Below are 22845 nucleotides of genomic sequence, written 5' to 3' on the forward strand. Positions count from 1 at the left end.
GCAAATATTTCTGCCCCTGCAGAAAGATCGGTCTCATACGCAGCGACTGCATCCAGTAGCCCAGAAAACCAGAGAGAGGAGACTGGGGCAAGCTGAGCACTGAACTGGCATTTCCGTCTGACTCTCATTTCTTTGCTAGCTCCACAATTTTATCACCACACAACTCATGCTCTGAATATAATCAGGAAAGGAGTGTGGATGGGGAGGGTAAGAGGCACCACACAACAGGTGCACGGACAGAGTTGGGTTTTACCTCTCAAATAGTTCTTCCAGATTCCAATCATAAATATAATGTAGGTTCCGGCTTTCACCATCTGAGCTAACGGCATATGCCATGAGCTGACTCATGTGACAGTCTCAGGGAAGAACAAACTTTCAACCAGTAGCATCCTCTGCAAAGTCTGAGCTGATGCTCTTCACGGTGCCAACGTATTTGGCCAATGTCAGAGCGATTTGGCTAAGTGGGCTCAATCAGCTGCTTTCGGTCTATTGTGGTTCATAATCCCTATTCAGGATGGAGTGTGCTGCAGCCTAATGAACGCAGTAATGGAATCCTTGTGTATGTTTTTCCACAGCAGGGCACAGATTAGCATAAGTGTCATATTCTGTAGGTTTGCCCACTCTTATTTCTCGGGCGTTGCATACAGTGGGAATTTTTCAACTGGATAATAATAAGATGAATATGGCCTACATATGCAGAGCGAGCACACCATTTTTAGAAAGTGATCTGTAATAAATCTCTCCTGGAGGTGCACTATGATAGATTGACTCTGCACTTTTGCTAAAAAATGTAATTTTTTACACCAAGGATCCTGTAATCTGAGAAAGGAAGAATTAGATTGAATTTCATGTGGAGTTTTAAAGAATGCTGTCGCTTTCGACCATGGGGTTGCGGGGTACCTTATAGCTCTCCCGGTTTCCCATACTCATAGTGAGTTCAAAGTTCTGTTTGTCAGAGCTGAGGTTTTGTTCTCAGAGAAGCCAAATGGGAGGAAAAGATACTCTTGATGGGAACATTTCTTGGAGAGAAACAGGAGAGGGGGTGGAGTGATTGAAAAAGCCAACTCACTCACTTGTTTTACTTTGAGGATTAGATGCTAACTGGAAAGGCATTTTCTTCCTAGAGTCCTTAGGAAAGCATTCCTCAGTAAATACAAGTGGGATTATTCAGAGGTTCCCATAAGGTGGGAATTAGACCTCAGAGCACTCATACCATTTTGTATTTCTAGCAAACCATTATCACGCTTTCTGACTCTAAGCAATAAGGAATGGTCCCTGTGTCTGTGATGTCAGCAAAACTTAAGTTAAACTTATGATAAATGTCATAAGAAGCCCCGCCACCCTTCACGTCCCTTTCTGCTATCATTGCAAAGGTGGCTTATTTAGTCTGAATCATTGGCCTCGTCAGGTCCTACGGATGAAATTCCATAGATTTTTTTTTTTATTCCAATTGGTCTATGATTTGACCCATATAGCCAATGGGCTAGGGAGAGAATGGCAGGTTAAAGGTGAGAGAACTCTCAGTGAACTTACCCCTCCTACCTCCTTAAAGAAAAGGATGCTGCTTCTGAGAGTCCCCAGGTTTATGACTTTATTAAGGAGAGTGTATGTTTGTCGCATGCACACCACCTAAGTGGCGGTTTAGTATGACTAATCAAAGAGGGTTTCCCGGCACCCAGTAAGTATCAATATATATGGGCCGGGATAGCAAAGCATGTCTTGAAGCTTTAAAGCATGGCGGCAGGGGACCAGCCAAAGCCTATTAATCAGTCTAAAGCAAGTGCTGCCTCTCTCTCATATTTTAATCTCCTCCTTTCTGCTGTGTTAAAGAAATTATATCTGTGGCTGAAATAACATTTAGAAATGAAATTGTTTGCCAAGTGAATGAGACAATCAAACCAGTCGTTTAGAGTTATGGAATTAAATATGAATCTCATTTACCTTTATTATCCATGCATTTCTCACTAATCTTCATAACTCAGACTATTTCAACTTCATTGAAAATGTAGCCGGTAATGGTGTGTCATTAATATATGTTTGTAAAGATTCCAGGCTGAGCTGAGCAAATTGTAAGAAAGTCAGCCCATCTCCTTTTGTGTTTGGGAGGTGGAGAGAGACCAAACTGGAGGATCTAGGCTGCCCTGCTTCGATGTCTTCCAGGACAACCAAATTCCAGTTGCCAGCTTTCTTCCCAAGCATCTCTTCCTTGCAGAAAGGTATCAGCAGAAGGAGGCTTTCCAAAAGAAAAATGCTCCAGCACCGGCCTCCATGTTGACATATCTTTAAGTCAGCTTTCCAGCAACAAATGCCACCAAGCTAGTTAACTGAGACCACCGACGGCAGAAGGAATTCACGTTGGAAATTTCACGGAGGCAGAATCCTCCCGGCCCCACCTCAAGCCCCTTTTAATCTCATCATCCAGCCCCTCGAATATGGTAGGAAAAGACTGGGTGGCAAGTGTATTTAAGACTCTGATGAAAAGGGCTGTTAAGTCAACCTTGGTAACTTAACTGAAACAGTATATGTGTAAATCCATCGAAAATCCCTGGCCTTTTACAACTCCTATCCCAATGGAAATCAGATCATAGGACAGTTTACAAGAGACCACGATTCATTTGGATAAAGACCCGTGACAGCACAGCCCCGGATTATTTGAAATTTTAGTAACCTAAGCTTTAAAAATATTCTGAAAGCAAAATAACAAGGGGCAGATAATTGCCATGAGCTAATTACTTATGATATTTCATATATATAATCGGCGAACAATCTCCGTAAATGTCAGCTTGTGGCACTTCAGCAATCACTTGTAATTTTTATTGTTTAAAGAAATGTCAACATTTCCATTTTCTCCGACTTTAGTTAACCTGGGCCCTGCACATGGCTAAAAGGGCCACCAGAAGGGCACGTTACACTGTCCTTTTATAGTGTTTCATAGTTTCCTAGCTAGGCCAGTCCCTGGTTGAGCCACAATTTTGCTACTTAAGAAAAAAAGCATGAAGTATGTGTAAGGCAATTTAAATATTAAAATCAAAGATGATACATGCAGTCATGATTTTCTGAACAAGTAGATTTCATTTGTATTTCAATTTATCTTTTCATAAGCGTGGGGGAAAAATTCAGGAGATTGGGAAATTTGTTTGCTAGTTTATTCCTTTTACTTCTCCTCCCCAGCCACTTGGAAATAATTCCTGTGAACAAAGGAACTTCACTAGAAGTGTAGATGAAGTATAGTGTAGAGAAGAAAGAAGGTCAGAAGGTGATGGTCAGTGGAAACAAGACCAGAGCCAGGCGGATCCAAAGCCCACCACCACCATGACCCCGTAACCTCAGGACCACGACCCCATAACCTCAAGACCATGACCCAGACCTCAGGCTGCTCTCTGCCTCCTGCCACAGCTACACACGGTCTCCTGAGGAGTCTCAGAATCCCATTTGCACTTCAGTGTGAATCAGATGGCTTCCCTCATCCGTTCCCGAGCATGGTTTCACCAGAGACAGTGGTACCTAAGTAAGGCGTGTTCCCAGCACCAGGAAGAGGCTTAGGAAGGTTGACACAGAGAGGCAGGGGCTGCACTTCCCAACTCTGAACTGGGGGTTAAGAAAGGTTGTGGCCAGGGTGGCATCTGAGAAGCGAGGGGCCTGGGGGAGGGAATCTGGACGCTCAGGGATAACAAGGGGAGCCAATGGGAAGACAGACGCAAAGGAGTCTGGAAAGAACATGGGCTGCAGTAGCAGCCTCTCTTAGCAGGGAAAAGGCAGGGCAACCTCGGTCCCCACAGAGGGGCAAGAGCAGAGCTCTGGGGAAACGGGCAGCAGGACTGCTCCCTGGGCAGGGTTGTCTCTTTGCAGAGCCAGGATGGAGATCAAAATCCATGCTTTCCAGAGCCCATTCACGCAGTCCAGTTGACTCCACCCTCTTTTCCTCGACCTTGCCAATTTGGGGAACCTTATCATTGGTGTCTTCTCCATTAGTGGGTATTAAAAGTCCTGTAATCAGTCCAAATCTCATCCTTGGAATCAACAACTTTTTGGTTTGGAGCTTCAACAGATGAAGTGGGTGGCAGATGGGGCCGGTGTGAAAAGAGGAAAGATAAGAGAATGCAAAAGGTCTGTCAGTGAATGGAACTGAAAAAAAGAAATTTACGTCTGTGTGGGCAAATTCTCACCTACTGGCAATTCAACGGGGGAAAAAAAAAGAAAAGAAAAAGATTATCTGAGTAAAGGACAACATCAACACTTACTTGACTAAATCCAACCAAAAATAGAAATCTTATTGAGGGTTAAAGGGGAATAAGTTGAAACGTGTGGACTCTAAGATTAATTTGGTACTATGTTTAGACTTGTTTTAGCATTCTAGATTTAAAGTATACTCTATAAAAACTTTACACTTAAAAATTCAAGTTTAGCCTCTAAAGAGAATTCTGCATTTCTTTGGAAAGTTGAAAATAAATTCCTTAGCATTATTTTGCCTTTGCAATGTGGGGTATCTTTCCCCCTTTTGGAGCTCTGCATTGTATTTAGTGAAGCACAGATTTGAGCAATTTTATTCAGGTTTGAAAGAATGGAGGCACCGCGAAAAAACAAAATCCTCATGTCCCAGTTTGGTATGAATGCCAGAAGATGAAAATTCTTGAGAGGGCCGTCATTAAACCCCTAGTGAATGCTAACATTACATCCTTCTTCCAAAGCCTGTGATGATAGCATGAGTCAGGGAAGGAAAGGCATTTAAATAAGTGATAGAAGGAATCAAAATTACCGATTCAGAAAGGCTCAGTAACTGAGGGGCAAGTGAGTTCTCAGAAATATATAGCCAGGAACCAGTGGTCAATGGGTCGTTTCTTATATTCCTGTTTATTTGGGCAAAGTATGACACTTGGATCCTGGATTTGGCTAGTGCAAAGTTTTAAAAGCAAACATATTTTCCATTTTAGACTTACTTTCATCTTAAAACTTTGTTTTCTTTAGTAATACACTGTATGCCTCTATTCTATTCTGGTAATATGTTTTAGTCTTTTTATATCAGCATCTTTAGGCTTAAACTACTGTGCACCTTTTCGGGCTGCAATTGAAACATGATTACTAATTTACAGAATCCTTGAAAGAAAATGTTAGTGAAGTTCAAGAACTGGGAACGAAGTATTTTAGCACACTAGAAGTGTTTTCAGGTCAATTTATAATTTTTGGAAAATTTTTTCCAGATTTGTAATTCATCAAGCATTGAACATAAATGGCGGCTCATTAAATGTATGTGTTGATTGAAAAACATTTTTTATAAAGCCATGATATGTTTGGTGTTTTTTCAACTCTTTTTCAACACTGTGATGATACATCTATCTCTTTCCATCTCTCTTATCCTAGAATGTTATCCTGGTTTCATTATTATGTTGTTACCGCTGTGATAAGGAAGTGATACCAACCCTAGATTGTGTTCTCTGATTGCTCTACATGTGGTTTCGGTCAGGACAGGGCACCTTAAACTACAATAACAAATGACCCCCAATCTCAGTGGTTTGACACAACAGGTTTCTTTCTTGCTCATTCTGCATTTCCAGTATAGGTCAGTAGGGATGCGTAGCTCATTGTAATCACCCAGCAACCCAGACTAACAAAGACTCCATCTCAACACCTGCTTTGGGTCAAATTATGCACTGGTGCTTAAAGCTTTTCCCAGGAATTAACATATATCACTAGCATGCGTGTTTCATGAGCCAAAGCCAGTCATATGAACACCTAACTTCAAAAGAGCAGGAAAAGGAAATCCTTCCATTTACCTAAAAGGAAAACAAGATCATTTGTCTACAGTCTTAATATCTATCCCTCTTATCTCCCCAACTAGATGAGACTTTCCTGAAGGTCAGAGATCAAGTCATATCTCACTTGAAATTTGTGTAGCCCAGTGCTTCGCAGGATACACATTGTTCATTAATTATTGAAATTTGAATAAAACGCATGTTAATTTTGAAGTTCAAAGCACTGCAGTCTCCATATCAATCGTTATATATTTCTAAAGTGCCTGCTATGCACAATAAGAGCTATAATTTACCAAGCCCCTAACATGTAGCGGTTACTAGTTGCTTTACACATATTTTCTCTAATCTAGAACACAACTATAGAATGGAATTTTTCTTCCTCCAGTTTAAGACACTGCATTACTGAGAGATTAACTCACTTGCCCAAACACACTCAAGAGGGTGTAAAGGCAGAGTAAGAACCCATGTGTGTCAAATGCCTACTGCCCTGGGTTTCCCTGGTGGTGCAGTGGTTAAGAATCCGCCTGCCAGTGCAGGGGACACGGGTTTGAACCCTGGTCTAGGAAGATCCCACGTGCCGTGGAGCAACTAAGCCCGTGCGCCACAGCTACTGAGCCTGCGCTCTGGAGCCCGTGAGCCACAACTACTGAAGCCCGTGTGTCTAGAGCCCGAGAAAAGCCACCGCAAGGAGAAGCCCACACACTGCAATGAGAAGCCCACGCACCGCGACAAAGATTGACCCCCGCTCGCTGCAACTAGAGAAAGCCTGCGCACAGCAACGAAAACCCAAGCAGACAAAAATTAATTAATTAAATAAATAAATTTATTTTTTTAAAAAAAACAACATCTACAGCCCTGCTGGAGAAACAAATAACAATATATTGCCAATAAGACATTTGTCATCTGAGTGATTTAGACAATAAGTGGTGTGTAATTCAGAGAAGAAGACTCTTGTAGTGTGGTGGGGTGATGGGGGTTGCTCCTCGAAAGATGGGCAGAGACCAGAGAAGCAGATACCACAGAGGCATCAGGCTCGGGGGTAAACACGGAAAGTCACTGTTTCAGAACCCAGGTCTTATATCCAGCTCACTGAGTGCACCTAGCAGGCTCTCAGAGGAAAGGAGAACGCCAGCTTTTTTCTGTGCCTGGTCAGATATCTCCAATCTGGATGCCGTGTGTCCCACCTTCTCTGCCCTGGAGCCAGAGCCACGGGCAGCACCGGGGAAACCCTGTTTGGATGTTGAGATTTGTGGAGACTTCATCTGCCTGTGAAATAAACACTGCCCGTGAACTAAACGCCGCCTGCTTTAGCAGGGGAGCTCAGGGGAAAACACGCTGGTTGCCAACACCATTTCTGACCTCCGGCCGTTTCAGAGAAAGCCAGAGGACATAGGACACCACAACCAAGAAGACAAAGCAAATTCTCTCCCTTGTAATGGTTTCCCTTCAAATGAGCAGCGCCTCCTGTTTCACGATGGATGAGGCGGGAAGGGCTGCAGCAGTAAGCTGGAGCTGTGGGTGGGAGAGACCCTTCTTTGCCCTGCAAAGTCATTACCAGGAGTTGGCCTCAGTACAACACCCCGTTTACACAGACCCATCCAAGGTTCTGGAGTCAATGTCCTTGTATTTAATTTGCACGACAATGGAAAGTTATTGACAAAGGGTCATCATCAAGTTTTCCCTTGAGAATGTCTTAGTTTGCGGCCAATTAAAACTAGATGCTCAGATTTGGCACCTGCCTGGATCCTCCAAATAGCTTTGTGCTTCTAGGCTGCATTCTCACCAGGGGAGAAAACCGCTGGCAGGAAAAGCGAAGGGTATCGTGAGTCCAGGGCAGTCCAGAGGCTGCCCTTTGAAGCCAGTTCCCACCACCACCTCCCTAGATGTGCCTTCTGCCCCACTGGTCTCCTTTCATCTTGGTTCAAGTCTCAAAGAAAAGGAAGTGTGACTTTCAAATATAGTTATGAAGAAAATGCAAGCTCATTAAGAAAAAGGAGAGGGTGGGGAAACGAGTGACACTTACAGTCACCTGATCGCTCTCAGTTACTCAGGTTTAATTGTTTGGAGGGAAAGAAAGCAATTTAGAGAAAAAAAGAAAAAGAAAAAGGACAAAGCAAGCACTTGGCCATTCTTTGTTTTAGCAAGAAACTCCTTTATTTTTTATTTATTTTTTTGATGCAGCTCCTATTTTTTTTGAATTTTATATATTTTTTATACAGCATGTTCTTATTAGTTATCTATTTTATACATATTAGTGTATATATTTCAATCCCAATCTCCCAATTCATCCCACCACCACCACCCCCCATGCTTTCCCCCCTTGGTGTCCATACATTTGTTCTCTACATCTGTGTCTCTATTTCTGGCCTGCAAACCAGTTCATCTGTACCATTTTTCTAGATTCCGCATATATGTGTTAATATACGATATTTGTTTTTCTCTTTCTGACTTACTTCACTGTATGACAGTCTCCAGGTTCATCTGCATCTCTACAAATGACCCCATTTTGTTCCTTTTTATGGCTGATTAATATTACATTGTATATATGTACCACATCTTTTTTATCCATTCGTCTGTCAATGGGCATTTAGGTTGCTCCATGACCTGGCAATTGTCAACAGTGCTGCAATGAACATTGGGGTGGAGATTCCTTTATTTTGATGCAAACCAATTTCACTTGGATTGTACTTTTCAAAATTACGGGTGCTTTAAGCTCTCTGACGATGATTTTCAACCTGTCTGACATTCTGTTTACAACACATCCAAGGGAGCTTTGTCATAACTGACCTGAAAACCCCAACTTTGCTAGAACATGTGCGCTTCCGACAGGGTTTTGTTACTCTAGGCACCAGAAAGTGTCACTTTTCACACCTCCTCTATGAAGCCCGCTTCAGAGGCAGAACAGCAGGAGTACCTCCCCTCCCCCACCCCCAGTTCTTTCACATTCATCTCTTTCTCCCCTACATAAGGCTCCTTGAGGACAAAGACAGCACAGTTGTGTCCATGGTGGGCTCATCATCAGCCAGGATTAAGACCTTATGTCAGAGCTGTTTTATAGATCTAAGGGGTGATGGTACACCATGGCTCTGAGAGAGGTTTTATTAAGCCCATCCACTCACCACTCTTGCTGGACCAATCCTTGCAAAAGATTCCATTTGAACGGGAACCAATGAATGTCAAGCCCATCAATCACATCAAGATTTCAAAACATATCCCACCAAACTCAATACAGACTGCTGACAGTTATATGCATAAACAGCTCAGTAGTGAAATTCCCTCCACCTCTTCACCATCAAGCACTAGAATTGACTTCCAGAAATTCCTAAAGAAACATTTTCCCTTAGCAGTTCACCCTCATTAACCTCACCTCCTCTCCCTTCCCTTTTGTCTCTAAGCCCCAAGTTACTTTGCATATTTTGGCATTATTCTCTGTTATTGTTCTCTAGTCATTTCATGGCATTAAGTGAGATGATCCATGTTAAATGCTGTGTAAACCACAGTGCACTCTCTGAAGGCAGGTGACTTTTATTATTGAGCCTTGAATTAAAAGAGTATGCCATCTATTTCTTCATTATCTGTTAGCATTAAGCAGTGCCCTAACAGAGCAGGATTACAGGAAAACACTCCTGTTCTAATTAGCCAGCCATGGAATCGAGGGAAAGCTAGCATATAAATGACCTGAGGGCTCCAGCAGCCCGACCTGGGGGCAACTTTGCTGATGTGGTTTGGAGAGAAGTCTCTGGAGTCTGCCAACCTGGGTACAAATTCTGGAGCTACCCCTTCCTGCTTATAAACTTAGACAAGCTAATTAATATTTGTAAACCTCAGTTTGCTCCTCTGTAAAACAGGAACAATAACAATATGTACCTCATGGAATACTGTGAGGATTTAATGAACCAGTAACTACTACCTAGGAATTTTATGAGGAACAAATGCACTAACCTCTCTCTGTAAAGCACTCAGTAAAGGACCCGGTAAACAGTAGGTGCTCAGAAATGAAATCACAACTCTTCCCATTAACATGAGAGAACAATGTCACATGCTGTAGGTGTCCCAGTGGGTACTCTGGAAATTTTTATATCCCCAGTCACCTCGGCTGGAAGCTAAGGAAAATTACAAATATGCCTTTGAACCCCTGAGGCAAGCAGGAAATAAACCCCCATCTGCACACCTAAGGCAAGGTAAGTCTTTCATACTGCTCTCCAAACCAGGTATTAAGAGCTCTGCCCTCACATGGCAAAATAGGTACAGAAGAAAGACCAGAACACTATCTGTTAAAATATTCATGAGGGGGTATCTCTGAGTAAAGGAATTATAGGGGTACTTGTCCAGGTTCTAAACTGCAAGCAACAGAAACCTTCCCTGCCTCACTTAAGCAGAAAAAGAATTTACTGCACGGATATTGGGGAACCCGTGGGAGCATTGGAGAATCTAGAGGACAGGCCTGGGAAACAGGCAGACACAAGGGAAGGAAGCCCTCTGCAGCCAGGACCACAACCAAGTCACCCCACAGGGTCCACAGGGTGAGAAACCTGCCACTTCTGCCATCTTACCCTAGAGGTCCCAGCGGGCACCGTGGCCACTGCTAACACTGGACAGATTGCGCACCCCATCACTGAGGGCTCTGGAGAACAGACGTGATGCTCTTGCCACCGGGATGAGCTCCCTACTCTGCTTCCGTGCCAGTCCGTCCAGATTCAAACTAAAAGGGCACATGCCACACCCTCGCTTGACTCCTGAAAAGACTCATACTTTGGGGAATCTTCCCAGAGCAGGGGCTTCAAAAGCTGGGCAGACAAAAGAATGACAAATGTTTTCTACAGTACAAGTGATTCTTAGGGTTCTTTTCCTCTCTGTTTTCTACAATGTATATCTACCTATATGCATTACTTCTGTACTCACAATAATAAATATACTTTGTTTTTCAAGTTACAGCTTCTATTTTTAAGATATTTTAAAGTCTTTCCATACATCATGCAAAATCCATGGAGTTCTTAAAGGATAAAGGAGAAAGAGTCAAAGGAACAGCTGAGAGCCCAGTGCGGGGGGCACCGGGGGCATATGTATATTTGGATTTTAAGATGTAGCGAGAACCAAATGATCAAGAGACCAAATTGAAAAACTATGTTTGACACCTTTTTTCCTTCCCCTGCTCTGAGAGCAAGGGGATATCTAATTGCTTCTGTTTCCTCCAATAATAATCCCATAAATAACAAAAAGGCCTAGTGTGGCTCGATTCCCTCAGTATCAGATAACTATCTCGACTGTTTATGCAGTCGATGCATTAATTTTAGCTTGGGTTGGCTCTTTATTTCTTTGAAAGGGGCCTCGGACAAATCCTCTTTGAGCTTTGCATTGAGCTCGGCTTTGCAGCCAAAATAAATTAGTAAAGTCTAGAACTTTGTTTTCAGAGTTTGTCAAGTTCTTTCCAGTGAAATCTTTCCTCCTGTTCCAGATGTGGCGGTTTTCTTCACTTCATCTTCTATTTTCCTGGCACGTGAAAATGCCAACATCTCCTTTGGGAGACTTTGTGGGGAGCCAGAGGAAGGTGGACACATCTCGTCTGCTCAGACACGATTCTGATGCGTGATCTAATACAGGTACTGCTTTGGCACCGCGGGTTGAATCATAATATAGATACATGAACGTCTCAGCATCCTTTCCTCTGATAACAGCCCTTCCGTAAACTTGGTTTATTTTATGTTCTGCATGGGCAGAGTGAGGCGAAGAATTGGGGCAAATTGGGAATTATTCTATTACAATCAAAATATCCAAATTATTGGACAAATGTTCATTTGAGGCTTGAGCTATTCAAGGAATGGTCTCAATTTTCCACTTCTCTGTGTGTAACACAGACAAAAGCATAGGCACAGCCAACGAGACCAGAACCAACTGTGCCAACCCCAAGTGATATGTTTTAGCTACAAAATTGGTTTGCGGTATGTAACAAGAGACAATCTTACTGCATCAAAATATGGCCACTATGTTCTTACATTAATATGATCAGTTAAACAAGAGCGTATAAATAAATTTGGATTTCTTTACACTCCCGTTAAAATTGCACAGGCAATATTATCTTCCACTGGGACATACACAAAGTGTAACTTGAGAAGAAGTAAATTACTGAGCAAATGTCTTTGAAGTCTGGCTTTTTCCTGTTTAATATTCCATAGCTTTTAAATGTGGTTTATTTTACATGTATTTTATAAGTTTATATAAATATGTATATATAAATAGATACATATGTCTGTCTTTGACTTTCATAGATTTTTTTTAATGAACTGTCCATGCTTTGATATCCTGAATATACATTATTTTTATCATTGAGCTAGAATATTAATTTTTATCCTCTTCGAGGTTTGAGGATTGTGTTTTGGGGAACACCACCTGCAAGCCTTTTAGGAGGTGCCATTGGTACCTTTTCTGACATTTTAATAAATAGGAAAATCAATGCTGCCCACCACATTGTCCGAAGTCAACACTTACATCATCCAAAATGAGTGAGTCGGGCTTTAGTCTTTGAAACCATAACTCGGCTGCCTTCTTTGTACCTCAGTTTCCGTATCTGTACTCTGAGGAGGGTAGACTCAATGATTGCAAAATTGTCTTTCAGTTACACGCTTCTACCTTTGGAATTTCTCTGAGTTTTAGTTTCTTCTTCTGTGAAAGAAGCAAGATAATTCCACATATAAGTGATACCGTACAGTATTTGTCTTTCTCTGGCTTATTTCACTTGGGATAATGCCCTCCAGCTTCATCCATGTTACTGCAAATGATAGGGTTTCCTTCTTTCTCAGGGCTGAATAATATTCCACTGCATATTTATACCACGTCGTCTTTATTCATTCATTCATTGATGGATAAATAATGCACGGTATCGCTTACAGGTATAATCTTGCCTTGACAATACATAAAAGCACACCTCCTTTTTATCAGCTGTATAGTGTTCCATTTAATGGTTGCATAATTTATTTAACACATCTTCTACTGAAAATATTTAAGTTGTTGTTCTGGTACAAATATCTGTGTCCTCCCCAAATTCGTATGTTGAAAACCTAATGCCCAAGGTGATGGTATTAGGAACTGGGGTCTTTTGGAGGTGATTAGGTCATAAGGGAGCCCTCATGAATGAGATTAATGCTCTTTTAGCAAAAAAAAAAAAAAAAAAAAAAAGGCCTCAGAGAGCTAGCTAGCCCCTTCTGCCATGTGAGGATACAATGAGAATCTGTGACCCAGAAGGGGATCCTCACTTGACCAGATTGGGACTTCCAGATCTTGGACTTCCAGATTCTAGAACTATGAGTTTATAAGCCACCCAGTCTGTGGTATTTGTTATAGCAGCCTGAACAGACTAAAAGAATAGTTTATCTATTTTTTCCCTGAAATAGATGATTTTTAATTTTTTTAATTTATGCTTTTATTTATTTTTAAATTAATTTTATTGGCATATAGTTGATTTACAATGTTGTATTAGTTTCTGCTGTACAGCAAAGTGAATCAGTTATACATATATATATATACACTCTTTTTTAGATTCTATTCCCATATAAGTCATTACAGAGAATTGAGTAAAGTTCCCTGTGCTATACAGTAGGTTTTTATCAGTTATCTATTTTATATATACTAGTGTGTATATGTCAATTCCAATCTCCCAGTTTATCCCTCCCCCCCACACCCTTTTCCCTCTTGGTATCCATAAGTGTGCTTTCTACTTGAAATAGATGATTTCTAAGATTGCTTTCAGTGTTAAGATTCTATAGTCACACACCTATTGATAGGTTTCCTGCATTTCCTACATTCACTCAACAAATATTTATGAGGACATATCATGTGGCAGGAACTACTTTTCACAACTCCAAATGAATGAATTATGAACAAGTGATTTGAACATGCTGTGTTCAGTGCATTTCCCATATGCAAGCAGCCTCAAGTTTCAATGGTTTCCTTCTTAGCATAGCCAGAACAGGAAACAATGGAGAAGAAGGGGTAACCAGAAATCACAACTACCCTTGGTCTACGCTGGATGGGTGGGCAAGTATTATTTTCTTGAAGAAATTTGCAGAGGATCTTCTGTAATCTTCCATCTAATGTCTAAACATCTAAATTTGCTCCACCAAAATAGTCCAAAATCTTAATTTTTGCCACTGGGCCTACTTGCTGAAAAGTAAATTCTACAAGGTAGTGTTATTTGTTTTCAAAGAGCTTGTCTTTTAGATTATTTATTTTATTCTTCTCAACACATCAGTAGTAGGTGATATTGCCATTGGGATATTATCATTAATAAGAATAAAATATTCTTAACTCAAATTATTAAGAAGAGTGAGACATATCTATTACAGATTTGTTGCTTCCTATGTAACAGTACCAAGTGCTTTACAAGCATTTTCTCTAGTCCTTAGAACTCTCCTGTAAGATCGATAACAATGTTCCCATTGAACAGAGTAGAAGTAGGGAAGCCAGTATTCCTCCACAGACCATTTCCCCCTCCCTAAGTTGCACCAGTGTCACTTGGAGTATGCCAGACACAAGCTTCCTGTAAAACCCTAGCTAGAGATTTAAAAAAGGAAGCCAGAGGGCTTTAGATAAGGGAGAGACCTCAGAAAAGATCCCTGGTTAGAGTAATATTTAATATACTTTGAAAACGATTAAACCATCAACAACTACCCCCATCCAACCTCAAGCCTCTGTAACACCCTTGGGTTGAGATATTCTCATCGTTGCTTCAGTTTGTGATTTGAAATCTTGGGTCTTCAGGTGGCTGGTTTTCCATGTAGTTTTGTTTTACATTCACTCAGCAACTCTGCTACAGGAAGTGAAGATTTTCCCTCTACCAACCCAGTTATACAACAGCATCACACACTCTGCTGTAAATGCAGCTCCCTACGTGCCAATCAACACTTAATTATCCGCACGAGGATTATCTGTGTCAGAATTGTCTCCTGCTAATTTTTAATCCCCAAATGAATTTCTCTTGCTGCCCAGGGTGGCCTTTCCTGCCAGCCATGAATGTCTGTCCAGAAAGTGACGCTGATATTGACAGTAACTTGCATAGGATCTAATTAAAGGATGTGAATCTGCTGCCAAAAAATTTGAAAAATTAAAAACATGATCCCTCCTGAGGCCAAACAACAGATGATTTGGGGATTATCTGTTGTGTTGGATTTTCTGCACTACCACGCCCTCGCTCTGCCATGTAGAATTGAACACTGGCTGCCCAACATGCTTTCAATGACTGTTTTTAGAGTGAAGCTATCGATGAGCAAGACTGTTGTCATAGCACATGTCAAACTTGGTAATTATCATCTTTTCTTACAAGTTCTACAGCCGCTCTTCTACGGTTCATTTGTCTCTAGAACTTGGGAAATAATTGCTTTCAGTCAGGAGTTTACAAGAGCAAAAGCAACTATTTGGGTCCAAATGATTAGATACTCTGCATTTTCTAGGTAATCAAATCATGACTCAAAGGGAATTTTAGATCTTCTAAAGCCATACCCAGCTACTCATTATGAGCTCATTATGTAATGACTAGAACCAGGTCCTTCAATGCTAAATTGCTCCAACCCCCTCCATAAGAGAATGTTCTGGTAAAGACAAAAATCATCTGCACAACGTCAGCCCAAATTCTCCAGATTGGGGCCCTTGCTTTTTCTAAAGGCAAAAAAACCCATAAATTGTTCTAGCTCAAGAAGAAATTCTCAGGTACTCGACAGTGCTAAGTACCTCATAGATCCACATGTGCTCCTAGAATCACATTTCTAAGTACTACCTGAATGTCTCCCTTGAACTTTGAGCATGACGCATCTCCATCCTGGCTCTTCTACTCAAGTCAGCGCCTTCTCCTGACTTGCACTTTCTCTAAGTAACTATTCCATCACCTACCCAGGACAAAGAAAACCAAGGTCTTGTCGCATCCAGTTTTTGACGCCAGCAGTCAGCATTCTGCCTGACACATGCTAGGTACTCGATAAATATTTGTTAACTAAATGAACATATATATTTATATGCGCACACACATACACAGTAGTTGATGAGAAAATCTTAAACATGTAATAGTAGAAGGAATTAAAGATACTTGGAAGTTTTAACAACCAATCCATCATTTTAATTGAATGCCTAACACTCAATATTAAGCATCTCCTATGCATCTAGGAGATGCTCAGATCTACAGGAACTAAAGGAGCAGGGTAAGATGTGATCTCTGCATCTAAGAATCTAGTTGGGGAGAGAAAACTATACACTTGAAGCAACCCTGATCCATCCAAACCATCATGTGCCAAAGGGCTAAGTCTTGTGGTACAGAAACCCCATATGGGAACGATAAGTGTTCATAAACTATGGAAGAAGATTTCACATCATGGGTGATGAGAGAATTTGGAGAATGGACGGGTTAAGACTGAGAAGAATGAAGTAGGAAGGTTTTCCAAAAAAGGCACTATGGAGAAAAGCAGGATTCAAAACGCACACAGGCATGGGCGACATGTGGGGAGAGGTTTCCAGAAGTGAGGAAACCAGCTAAATAAGTCCATCTCAGCTCTAAGTCACTCTGTTGGCAGTATTATAGATAAACCTCCTTGAACAAGATAACCAGCCTGTTTGGAGGACATTTGGGGAAATCTGATCATCTCTGTAACAAGCAAATATATAATGGTTTCTTTATTAAAAAAAAAAAAAAAAAGTGTGCCTAGCTAAACCCTCATCATAGCCCTTCCCTATAAAACTCTGTAAAATCCTTCTATAAAGAAAAAATGTAGACTGTAGACATCTTGGTTCCTGCAGCTAATACCAGGCATTTTAGGCATTTTGGGGTGTGCATGATGTTTTGGGATAACCTGAAAATATTGCCTCAATGTGTCAAGTGGCATCATGGGGACTTGAATGTTAGAGCATCAAAAAGGGGTGATTTTACTCTAAAAATTAATTTCATACCATTTGCAAAAATTCAAAAGAGAGCAAAAAGGGTTTCTGTTGTTTCTATTGTCCCTAACATCAAAAATAATAAAGTAAACCAAACTGCTGATATTCTTAATAAACTTGCAAGGATTTATTTTCTCTTGGAAGTATAAAAAATGGAATGTAAGTTCCATGGATCAGTGGAAAGAGGTTATGATGTGATTGGTTCAATTGCGTGTTTCCCTTGTGTGTATTTTTCCACATCACATTTGAGGGAGAACGTTGACATTAAAAACAATTATTCTTCCAATTTCCCCATTTGTCATTTTGAAATATTTTACATTTTCCCCAGCCACTCCCTCTTTTTCTTAGCCATCAGGGCTTCCATTCAATTGGTTCAGTCTCTGAACGAAGCCCAGCCCATCTGGGCTGGATTAGTTACAGCGCATGTTTGGGTGCTGGACTAGACCTAGTGGCTTAGACAAGAGAGAAGTTTGTCTCATTTCGTGGTTGACTTGGCATCATCACAGTGTTGAAAACTCAGGGACCCTCCCTCTTGCAGTTCTGCCATCCCCAGGTGTCAACATTGACGCAGTGCCATCATCCTTTCAGTAGGACATGGAGTGACTTACTGTCATTAGGTGCTCTAGATGCTCACAGAAGCAATGGAGTTCTAGCCTGGGCTCACGCGATTTGGCGAGGTGGCTTGTTAGATGGCGGAAAGAGGTGTGAGGAGAGAAGCCATGCCCCTTCCTTATAATATGATTAAGAAATGACGCACATCATGTCTGTGCATATCCAATTGGTCATGATGTCACACTTAGCTGCAAGGGAGGCTGGGAAATATAGGGTTTAGCTGGATGGCCATGTTTCCCCTAAAAATCTTACCATCATGGAATTTGATGATCAGGGGAAATGATTTTCTTAGAAGACATGGAGAGATTATTTTCCTAAATATCTAATTACATACTTCTCTGTTTAAGGTAGACAAATATATATTATCACAATATAAAATAAAATAAAGCTGAAAAGGAAAACAATGAGTCAAAAACAAAATGTGGTTTCAAAACGTCATTAATATACCCCAAAGACTTAGCAAACCATGCTCTTTCCTAGGGAGAGAGCTTGAGCCTGGCATTCAGGGAGCCCCAGGGAAGTGAGGGCTTGAAAGAGATGGTTGTTTTCTGGGGTGTAGAGTTGAGGGCACGGAGAAAAATGACTAATGGAAGAGGGGCCTTCTGTGAAAAAGGCATGGCTGATGGACTCAGGGGTCTGATACCCAGGATATTCAGGAGTCTGGTATCCAGGTTAAGTTTTCCTTTCTTGTTTTGTAATTCCTTTGAGGCATCTGCAGTACATGAGGAATGAAAGGTGGGAGATGTTTATGTTTTTGAGGCAATAAATGGAAATAATTATTCGTGGGGCAGTTATCACCGGGGACAAGGCTGGAGCAGTGGCTCTGATGGAATGATGGCATACAATAGCCGGGAGAATGTAACACTCTTTGGAAAAGCCTAGAGTTATTTGGGAGAGAATTTTTTTCAAGTTATGCAGGATGGAAGACTGGGATTTTGTTACTTATATATAAAGTAGCAGAAGATGGAGTTGGGGGAAGTCATACTACATAAAACACAGTGACCACTATTATACACTTACTAGACATGGACCACATATTTGGCATCACCCCTGGGCAGTGCTGCCCGTCTTTTTCTCTCTCTCTCATCACCCTGTGCCCTGACTGCTTTATGCTCTGGTGAGAGCTGAGACTGTCTAAAGCAACAGAAGCCTCCTCTTCTGAAATCCATATACAGTGGATGCTGCAGCGTCCCATCTAGGTATCCTTCACCAGGAGGTACCTGCATCCCCCAGCTTCCCTCTTCTGTGGAGAATTGTGGATGAATTGGAGCCATCTCCCCTGGGAGGTATTCCTTCTCCACGCCAGCCACCAGTACATGACTGGCATAGCAGTGCCAAATACCAGGCCTCTTGCCTCAAGATGGAACCTATTATGTGGGGCAATTCATCCTCCAGAGCTGCCCATGGGATCACCCTGAAGATAGTCTCCAGCTGAGACCCTATCCTTGCTTTGCTCTCTTCTTCTGGTCTTTCTTGATTCACACTCCTTTTCCTAAGAGGATTTTCCCACTAAAATCACTTGCCCAAGAATCCCCGCCACATATTCTGCTTCTGGGGAACCCATGTTAAGACACGTAGAACATGGGACATAGCAGGAAGAGAATGGATTCTGGGCAGGGTCTGGAGGGGTGATGCAGGAGAAACCATGAAGCTTGTAAGTGGCAGGTGATAAGGGAAAGTCAGGGCCCAGATGGGGAGGAGGAGGGCTGGCACTAGGGCTGCAAGACAGTGGGTGCAGTGAGCGGAGAAGGAAGGCACATATGAAGCTGGCAGCGAGAGGCACCATGTCAGCAAAGCTATTTCCTCTGCCACCAGGACCTCCTCTGGGGACACACCCTGCCCAGAGCCTGGTAGGTGTTGTGTTCTTAGCTCCCAGAAGAACCAGACATTTCAGGGACTATTCCTGCTTGAACTTGCCCATTCTGTCATGGTAAGAAAAGGCCTCCAGCTGATCCATTAATAATCCCCTGGATTAAGCTCACATAAAGAGTGAAAACACCACTAGGGGAGAATTCCTCCAGCTTCCTGCTGGCAAACAAAATTTGCCTGCAGCTAATGGGCATGCCCAGCTCTGACAGCTACTATAAACCCTGGGTAGGGTTTGAAAGAAAAGGTGAGGGGAGCAAAAAGAGAAGGGAGAAAGACGGTGAGAAGGGAGGGGAAGACAGGGGACATGGCGGCAGGAGAGGGGTCTCTCCCTTCTACAGCAGGTTCTGGATTGCATTTTCTGCACCGAAGATGGAAGGAGACTGTTTTTTGGTCTTGATCTTTTAGCACCACTGGCAGAGGATACAGAGGAAATTCTAAGCCCTCTTGGTACTATTTTGAGCAGAAGTGGTTTAAGGAAGAAGGGGGTGTCTTCTTGCCGTCTCTTTACTTCTTGGGTAATTATTCTCCATGCCCTTGAGATATAAAGAAAAAAATGGGGAAAAATAATCACTTTTCTTAAGTTAAAACTCTAGTCAGGAGTCATCCATGGCTTTGGTATACATTAATGTGTCTCTCCATGAGCTTTTGAAAATGATCTCAGACTCAGGACGGAAATGCTGAAGGAGGTTACATCAAGTGCCTTACTGTTTGAAGGTGAGAGAAAGTTAGTGACTTTTGGAAACTGCTGGAGCTTTAGTATGCTTTTTTGAAAGCTCAAACCAGGTGAAATGAATTAGGTGGGTAGGATTCATTTAACAACTATTTATTGAGCATCTCCTATGAATCAGGTATTGTGCTGGGTGCTAGCAGCATGGAAGCATGTGACCCCATCCCCAATAGTTAGAAGCCAGAGATCTACACCAAACTTTTCATTTTCTAGACAAAGAAAGGTTATCCAAATAATTGTGACTTTGGGAAAGACTTTGTCAAATTGAGACTTTAATCAAGGACATCTACATCTTTCTAAGTTATATTCAGACCAATCTCACTTACTGGTCTTTTCTTCCCTGCTTATGTGATGGGTACTGGGTGAATATGGACTCTCAGGTCCATATTAGAGCCTGGCTCTAATACTGTTTGCTTGAGCTTGCACAATGTATTTGTTTCTCTAAGCCTGGGTTACCAAATCTTTTTTAAAAAATTAATTTCCATTTTCTTTTATTTATTGAAGTATAGTTGATTTACAATATTATATTAGTTTTGGGTGTACGGCATAGTGATTTGGTATTTTTGTAAATTACCCTCTATTATAGCTTGTTACAAGATAATGTCTACAATTCCCTTTGCTGTATCCTTGTTGCTTATCTATTTTACATATAGTAGTTTGTATGTGTTAATCCCATACACCTACTTGGTCCCTCCCTACATCCCTCTCCCCTTTGGTAACCACAAGTTTATTTCTATATCTGTGAGTCTGTTTCTATTTTGCCTATACATTCATTTGTATTATTTTTTAGACTCCACATATAAGTGATATAATATAGTATTTGTCTTTGTCTGATTTACTTCACTAAGCATAATATTCTCTAGGTCCATCCATCTTGCTGCAAATGGCAGAATTTCATTCTTTTTATGGCTGAGTAATATTCCATTATATATATCACACCTTCTTAATCCATTCATCTGTCGATGGGCACATATCTTGGCTATTGTAAATAGTGCGTGTATCTTTTCGAATGAATCTTTTTGTTTTTTCCAGATATATATACCCAGGAATGGAATTGCTGGATCATGTGGTAGTTCTATTTTCAGTTTTTTGAGGAACCTCCATACTGTTTTCCATAGTGGTTGCACCAATCTACATTCCCACTAACAGTGTAAAGGGTTTCCTTTTCTCCACACCCTCTCCACACATTTGTTACTTGTAGACTTTTTGATGATAGCCATTCTGACCGGTGTGAGGTGGTATCTCATTTTTGTTATGATTTGCATTTCTCTAATAATTAGCAATGTTGAGCATATTTCATGTGCCTGTTAGCCATCTGTATGTCTACATTGGAAAAATGTCTATTCAGGCCTTCTGCCCATTTTAAAAACGAAATTTAAAAATAACATATCTGTATCCATTGGAGTACTTTTTTTTCGAGTAATATAAACTAGTTATGGTTGATTTAGGCAGGAAGGAATTTATTGCAAGAATAAGAGAGAGCTCAAGGGGAAGGCTTCTCTGTTGCTCAACTCCAGGCACAGCATCCATATTGTATTTTATGTTTCTAAAAACATCAGAGACTGGAGAACCAGACTCAGAATTGGCAGAAAGAAGGAGGTCTAGACAATAGCCAGACCACAGCCAAAATGATCCTCCAAAGCTAGTTGGTGGGGACTTTCATCACTGGAGCTGCTGACATGGAATAGTGGAGTTTATCCACCACTACTACTAGCCTTGGACATTGGCTGCCACAGTAGACACTGCAGCCCCTGCAGCCCCTGCAGCCCCTGCAGCCCCTGAGATCTGAATGCCGAAGCCACCTATGCCGTCATTATCTGAGAAACAAATTCTCTACTTTCCTGCCTTTTGTATCCCTAGCTACGAATTTGAAGTCTGAGGCAGGTACCTATCTTGGGCTGAGGGTGTGCCCACACCCCAGCTACAAGGATGTCTGGAACAACAAGTATCTGAACTTTTTTTGGCTTCTGTACCAGGAAATTCCATCGAAATTCATATTATTGAGAATTTCTCAAACACTGAAAATGAGTTCAAAGCCTGAACTACTCTCCAAGTAAAACTCACACGGAACCACTACCGTATAGAGCTGGTGTAAGGATTAAATAAGATAATAGAGAGAGAGTGTCTAGCTCAATAAGGGCTCAATGATGTTCATTTTCATCATCACCTTCATCACTATATTATTGTAGGATTCAGGTCATCTGCTCTTCACATCATACCAGTTGTTCATAATGCCCGTAGCTGAGAAGGGTGAAATAAGGACTTAAAATGATTTTATTTCAAAGGATGGAAAAAATATAGGGAAAATTAAGGAAATGAGGAGTGATGCCAGAAGGGATAAAGGTGAAAAGACTGATAGACAGGAATAAGGAAAAGAAATGGGCACTAATTACAGAATTACTGATTCCTGGAAACAAACGAATTATCCAGGAAAAAAAGCATAAACAGGACTTGACATGGAGACCAAGCAATAAGGGAGAGTCATGTTGTTCAGAGCTCTGGACCTTAGGTACGACCTTCCTCAGCCAAGGGGCCCAGGCTGAAAGGACACAACTCCAGACAAACGAAAAGGCTCAGAAAGAAATGTTCTTGGTCTTTTTATAAATAAACGCTTATAGCTTGCATCCATTTGGTGGTGGTGGTGATGGGGACGTGTGTGTATGTGAGTTAATTTTGTTGTGTTTTAAATTTATAGAGAAGAATTCAGATTTGGATTTTAAGGGAAATTTTGGGTTTTCTTTTGGCAGCTCCCCTTTCTTCTTCTCCCACTGAAACATACAGAGACACGCACATCACAGTTGGAACTGACTGCAAACAGTGCCTCCCAGGGTATTCCCATTGGTCGCATCAGGGCTTAGCTGACTTCTGATACCTGGTAGAGGATCTAGTTAAAACATCAATTAATAATGATAATTATTCTAGGACAGTAATTCCCAATCCTTGTAAATATAAGTGTAATATGAGAACCCCTCT

Source organism: Leucopleurus acutus (genome assembly GCF_964270905.1).
Source record: "Leucopleurus acutus genome assembly, chromosome: 12".
In the NCBI taxonomy this organism is placed as follows: Eukaryota; Metazoa; Chordata; class Mammalia; order Artiodactyla; family Delphinidae; genus Leucopleurus; species Leucopleurus acutus.